This window comes from Anser brachyrhynchus, assembly GCF_964034855.1.
Source record: "Anser brachyrhynchus genome assembly, chromosome: 1".
Classification (NCBI taxonomy): Eukaryota; Metazoa; Chordata; class Aves; order Anseriformes; family Anatidae; genus Anser; species Anser brachyrhynchus.
The window spans coordinates 48961326-48967937 of record NC_137694.1 but is presented as its reverse complement, the minus strand read 5'-3'; the positions used below and the strand labels follow the sequence as shown (position 1 = coordinate 48967937).

General features: G+C 39.4%; 1 long non-coding RNA gene across 2 annotated transcripts in view; it reads right to left on the bottom strand.

Annotated features, from left to right (window-relative positions):
- Window positions 1–1831: 1831 nt before the first annotated feature.
- Window positions 1832–6612, bottom strand: part of LOC308187527 — a 175008-nt gene continuing 170227 nt past the window's right edge. For both annotated transcript variants that reach the window (XR_013944763.1, XR_013944764.1), the window contains one exon: window positions 1832–3612. This is a non-coding gene — a long non-coding RNA (uncharacterized lncRNA). The remainder of the gene's footprint in view (window positions 3613–6612) is intronic.

The window sequence follows — 6612 nt, the reverse complement described above, 5'->3', positions numbered from 1 at the left end:
AGGCAGCTGGGCAATATTTGGCTTCAAATAAAAATTGCTTTTCTTTACAGAGTTTTCTGGTCCAAATCCGATTGACTAATGTTGTGGTTTAACCCGGCTGGCAGCTAAACACCACACAGCCGTTCGCTCACCCTCCCCCCTCCCTCTCTGGGATGGGGGGAGAGAAACGGGAAAGTGAAGCCTGTGAGTTGAGATAAAGACAGTTTATTAAGACAGGAAAATAATAATAACAATAATAATAATAATAGTGATAATGGTAATAGTATTAACAATAATAATGTGTAAGAAAACAAGTGATGCACAATGCAATTGCTCACCACCCGCTGACCGATGCCCAGCCTATTCCCGAGCAGCCGGCCCCCCCACCCCGGCCAGCCACCCCTATATATTGTTTAGCATGACGTCAGATGGTATGGAATACCCCTTTGGCCAGTTTGGGTCAGCTGTCCTGGGTCTGTCCCCTCCCAGCTCCTGCTGCACCCCCAGCCTGCTCGCTGGCAGGACAGAGCGAGAAGCCGAAAAGTCCTTGGCTTGGTGTAAGCACTGCTCTGCAACAATTAAAACATCAGCATGTTATCAGCGCTCTTCTCATCCTAATCCAAAACATAGCACCCTACCAGCTACTATGAGGGAACATTAACTCTGTCCTAACTGGAACCAGGACAACTAATTAACTAGTAGAACTGAATAAGAACATTTTTGCCTTTGACAGTTATTTTTAATTTAAATATCTTCTACATGTTGAAAGAAGAGAGGTTACAGTTACTAGCTTTCCAGTTAATAAAGGAAAAGCAAGCAGAACACATGTAAATAACATGTACATTGACTGGTTTAGTTTGAAAAAAAGTCTAATCTGCCTTGTGAGGTATCCATTCTCACCAAAAAAAAAAAAAAAAAGAGAGAAAAAAAATAAGGATTTCCACTAAAACATTGTTCATACAGTACCTCTCAAATTTCATCAAATCTAAAGACCAGAATTACTAGGTTTTGACTAATACAAACACAAATGAGAGAAAATATTTTAATCTGGGACTTCCATTTGCTAAACTCCAGTCTGAGCAGAACAGAGCCCTGGACTGATTTCTCCAACTATGGTCAGTGAGTGTAACACAGTAGTCCAGCTGTAAGCCTTGCAGAGCTTGCACTGACCAGTCATGGGAATATAAGAATGAAGCAACATCTCTCTGACAGCTTCTCTGTCCCACTCTGATCATCACACATACACACACACACAAAAGTTTGATGGTAGTGTCACCTTGCCCCAGCAGACTTTAATAGATAGATAGCCACTTTATGTTGGCAGTCACATTGCTGAACTTTCAGCCCAAGTTTGGAGAGTTGATTGACTGTACATTGTTGTGGTCCTCACAAGGCCCAGAACACCTCTGAGACTGAGTAGACACAAATGTGAAAACAGACTAGAGACAATGACTCACAATCTTCTTTTTGCTACCCTCTGCAAAACTTCATGTTGCAAGAGTATGCACCCATGAGAGTCTCTTTCCCCATATTTTTTCTTTCCTGTCCTTCTCTGGTTCAAGATTAGCTAATACATTTTCCTCAGAATTGTCAAAATAAAACAGTTACCTCTAAACTAAGACAAAACACCAACACTTTCAAATCAGAACAAGACAACCTGGAAAGGCCAAGTGCAAAAACAATAACAGATTCATATGCATTACTTCAGTATCTTAGCTGCTTTGCCAACAACACTGTTTATTTAATAAATAAATCTGATTAAATTTTGTCAGAATCTAGGATTCCCAGTTATGGCTGGGAACTTACTGTGTTACTTTTTCATATGTGCAGGAAAGAGAGCGAGAAAGAGAGAGAAAGAGAAAGAATTCTTTTATTTAGATGTTGCAAATTCCATACTTACACACAAATCCATGTATGAAATACAGTAAACAAAATACTGTATATAAAGACAGATTTTGTCAAACTACTGATTTTCAAGATGTATGTTAGATTAATAAGATTGACATTTTAGCAAGCTGAAGATCATAAGGCATGTTTTATGGTGCATTAAAATCTCATAATAACAATTTCAGAGAGTTAGCATAATATATTATTCAGAGTTAAATACTGCCTTGAATGATAAGGGCTATATGCCATCAGGCTATAATAAACTACAGCTTTGAAATATCAATTTTCATTTATCAGTAAAGTCATTTACATAGCTAAAGCAGGAATGTAATGATGTATTTTCTGCCTATCTAGAAAAAAAAAAAGGAAAAAAAAAAGCATGTCTTTTCCAACATTCAGAAAATATGAAAATATTCTGAGAAAGCCATTATTAAGTCATTTAACCTTTCATACAAAATAAATTGTTATGGATTTAGTTATAAAGCTGAAAGTAAACACATTCTGATTTTTTTTTTATTCAATGTAAGTAAACTTACATAAAGTCTAGGGGAAATATTGTATTCAGGCACAAATGTATTACTGTAACTGGGCTTTTGACAAATTGCAACTATTTATCTAATATTTCTGTAAGTGGCATAAAAAAGGCCATGCAGCACTCCTCTACAACTTTACCCTGAAGAGGAATTTATCAGAGTGACTTACTTAGAGCTGCACACTGCCCTTCATCCGCATCTGAAATACCATATTTTAAGGCCTTTAAGCTGATAAAAGGGTACACTCATGCAGTTAATAGGGTAGAAAAGAGGGCAGCTAATATGAGACAGTGAAGGAGGGAGGCACAAGATCAAAAAGTACCTTTAACCCCAAATCTCACTTATCAGTTTGGGTTGAGAGCCATAGGACTGTCCACCATTCTAGAGAGCTTCAGGCTACATTTATCTGATTTGATGGCACAAATTCCAGTGTGCAGTATCCCTTCTTTCCAAAAACACATGGCCAGCAAAGTGGGAAGTTAACCAGGAATGTGTCCGAGCTGCCATGCATCTGTGTGCTGTGAGCCTCCCAGAGCTCCTGTTGCCCCATTTCTCATGCTATGTATATTTGACAGTAAACTTTTGACAAGTAGCAGCTTAAGCACATGCAAGTCCTCCTCTGCCTTCAGCACAGCTACACGGTCAGGGTGAGCCAAGGACCAGGAACTGCACACAGCCTTGCACGCAGGTGCTCAAGCCATTGCTATGGGAATACAAAGGGCGAGGGGATAAGTCTGGTACAAGGAGGCTTACCTTGGCCTCCCACACGATGCTGTGAGAGACACAGAGCACCAATCCAGGAATATACTTCAACCTGTTGCCAGAAAAGATCAGAAATTCCTCTCCACCTGACTATCACGGTCTTCCTTGGCCATGAGGGATAGTCAGTACAGAAGCGCCCCAGAAAACTCAGCTCTGGAAGCCATGGAGAAACACCTCCTGGGCACACCAGGCCTGCACTTTTAGGGTAAGGGGAGTGATGAGGCCTCCCAGCCACAGCAGCATACTTGACCCAGGTCAGAGCAATGAATCCCAGCCACTTGTGCCTGGATGTGAGCTCCTGCAAGCAGTTTTTTATCCACCATCCTCTGTGACATCTTCTGCATTAGGACTAAGATGTTATTTACACTATAGTCTTTAATCACAACAGCAGACAGATCAGGTCCCAAGTAGCCATTCAAACTGGCTCCAGGACTTACAGCTTTCGAGTGGGCTGTAAGAAATCACAAATTTCATCAATTACTCTGAAATACACACCTGAAAAAAAAAAAAAAAAAAAAAAAGCGCTATGCTGTCTGGCTCAACATAGTAGTAATTCAATCTGTATCACAGGCAGTGTTGGTTTTATAGTGCAATTTTAAAAACCTCTCAACTCACAGGAAGCAGTCTATAGTGCGTGAGTTAAGTTTGGCCATTTAAACAAGCAGGGCACTGGAATCACCATAGCAGTCCACGGTGCAGCACAGCCTCTGTCCTGAGTTTTGGCAGAATGCTAAGCTTAAGTCTGACTGCAACACTAGCTATGTTTTGTACCAAGTTTAGTTTAATTCTAGAGTGAAGGTAATCTCTCAGAATAGGAGTTATTTGCCCTTTCCTTTTTTTTTTTTTTTTTTTTTATTTATCTTACAGAATAATTACATGTTTCAGTCACTGTGCACATAACTCTGTGGAGGTGACAAACCAGCCTGGAAGAGTAGAGGAAGTATAAATCAGTATTTAAAAGACCTGTACCTTTAAATCTTTAAACTTTTCTGCTTCTCATCTCCTTTGGTCCCCTCACACACACTAACGTTGCTGTTGTTCTGTTTTTTTATATATGTCACTGGCCTTATTAGTAATTTAGCAGAATTAGACTGTGATGAGCCTGTACAGAATAAAAGGCAGGTGTCAGGCTGATGTCAGGTCCAATTGGACTTTGAGGAAAGAATCAAACAGCCTCCTTTCAAAATGATTGATGCCTTCTCCAGATTTAGCTTAATAACTTTGTGCATTTGTATCAACAGCTCTGCGGTGAAATTTCCAGCGCCACTCTTCTCGTCCCTGCCAAAGCGGATTGTCAAGATCTGCAGGTGGCTGAGACCAGTTCAGGGACTGAGATCAAAACCTGACCATCAGTTCCTGCAAATTCTTTCCAGTGTTGCCAATCTAAGGTAAAACATGCTGGGAGCGGACAAAGGGAATATCCCTGTAAAAACAAGTAAGCCTGATTTTAAAACACAAGGATGAGATTCGCATCCACATATAGTTTAGTGAGAGGCCTGATTTTTAACAGTGTTAAGAATTGGTAGGTGTGCGGTACACCTGGGGAGGAAAGGAAGGAAAAATCAGAGATATAGGAGCAGAATTAGGAATGAGATTTCTGCCAGTGTGGTCAGGCCAGCGCTTCCCCCATCCGCAGGGCAGACCCTGACATGAGCCCTAGACAAGTGCCTTCATGCCACGGGTTTTGATTCCACCACATTTGTTTTCAGACTCATTTGTCAACAACAAAAGAACAAAGTTCAAGCAAACTGCTAGGGTATCATTTCTTACGAATAATGAACAAGGCTAAAGACACCTCCTGCAGATTAATGATGGGTTGGAACCAGTTAATCACCTCAAGCCATTAACCCTAACTGTTATTAAGCTCTAGACCTAAACCAAGTCCTCAGTCACTGTGGCTGCTATTCACCCCTCCAATTTCCACACCCATACCTCGATCTCTCCCCTAACTCCCACACAAACAAAACCAGTGAAAAATTGTATGTGGGAATTTGTATTACATGCGTTACATGTAGAGACAGAAGTCAGCTACATAGATTGTGGAAGTTGTCTATTTCTCAGCGGTTTTAAAGCAATATTCGTTCCATGTCACATACATGTCAGTACAAGGTATTTGAGGGCATTGAAAACCTGACATGTTAGTCAGTCAGGGCTCACCAATCTTTCCACGAGGTAATTTAGTTTATAGCATGGCAGGAAATAAGAGGAAAACGGCAGGGAGAAAGGAGCTGAGGGGAAGGGAGGAAGAAAAAGGGGGGGGTGGGGAGTGAAAGCTGCAGGAGATAACTGACTATTCAGCTTTCTGAAGAGGAATATATTCATAAATTTATTTCTTGATGTATTCTGATAGGCTTTTGTTTTGTTTTATTTTATAACCCTATTGTACAGTAGGCAGCCTGTTGTTTGCTCTAATCATCAGTTTCCATGACCTTCACCTTTATTGATTTGGCTTCTACCTAAGTTTAATGCAGTCTCTGAGATTAAAGTAATTTTTCTCCAGGCCAAGTTGGTTAACAGAAGATTTGCCTTTAAGAGAAGTAGAAATCATTCTGATTAGTAAAAAGTGATTTTGAACAGAGAAAATATGTTTTAAGTAAATAAAACTTCTTTACAGAGCCAAGCAATGAAGGGGGCTCTAGCATATAAACAATGTAAGCATTAAAAAAAAAAAAGTGAAAAATTGAGTGAAAAAACAAAAGTAGCATTACTTATAGTATATTTATGAGTGCTACAAATACTGCAGATTTGAAGAATAAGGTACATAGGATTTTATTTTCTCCTCCCAGATGTTACTTTAATCAGGTTTCTAGTTGCAATAAATAGAGAATCATATTATATGCAGTAATTTTCCCCAACAGATATAGTAAAATAACTCAACATTTTGCAACTGTAGCAGGTGAGATTATAAATCAAAGATAAAATTTACTACAAGAATATAATAAACCAGATCCCATTTTCCTTAACAATTTATAGTTCTGATTTGATTATACAGCTTATTTGCTTAATTTTATTACTGCTTTAAACTCCTGCCTCCTTCGTGATAATCCATTCTCTAATGTCAACCTTCAGTTACATGTTTCAGTAAGAAAAGCACACAGTTTTTTCTTATATATAATACATTAAAAACTGCAGACTGCCTTTCCATAGTCACACATGCAAGGATTGGATTCTGCAGTCCCTTTACCTCACTTGAGACCATAATGAATTACCAGAGATAAACAGACAGATCCAAACCCACTGCAGTAAATGGAAAATCATCTGTTGACCTCACAGGGCTTTGAACCATTCCTGCCCTGACAGCAGACATTCATTTCCTGTTCCCAGACTCTGCCAGGGTAGTAATAAATGTATTACCCAACTCAGCTCTAGTACTCGGCAGCAAAATGAACCAGAGAGAACATGCAGTACAAACATATATACCTATTTTTTTCTATACCATACACAAAATTCA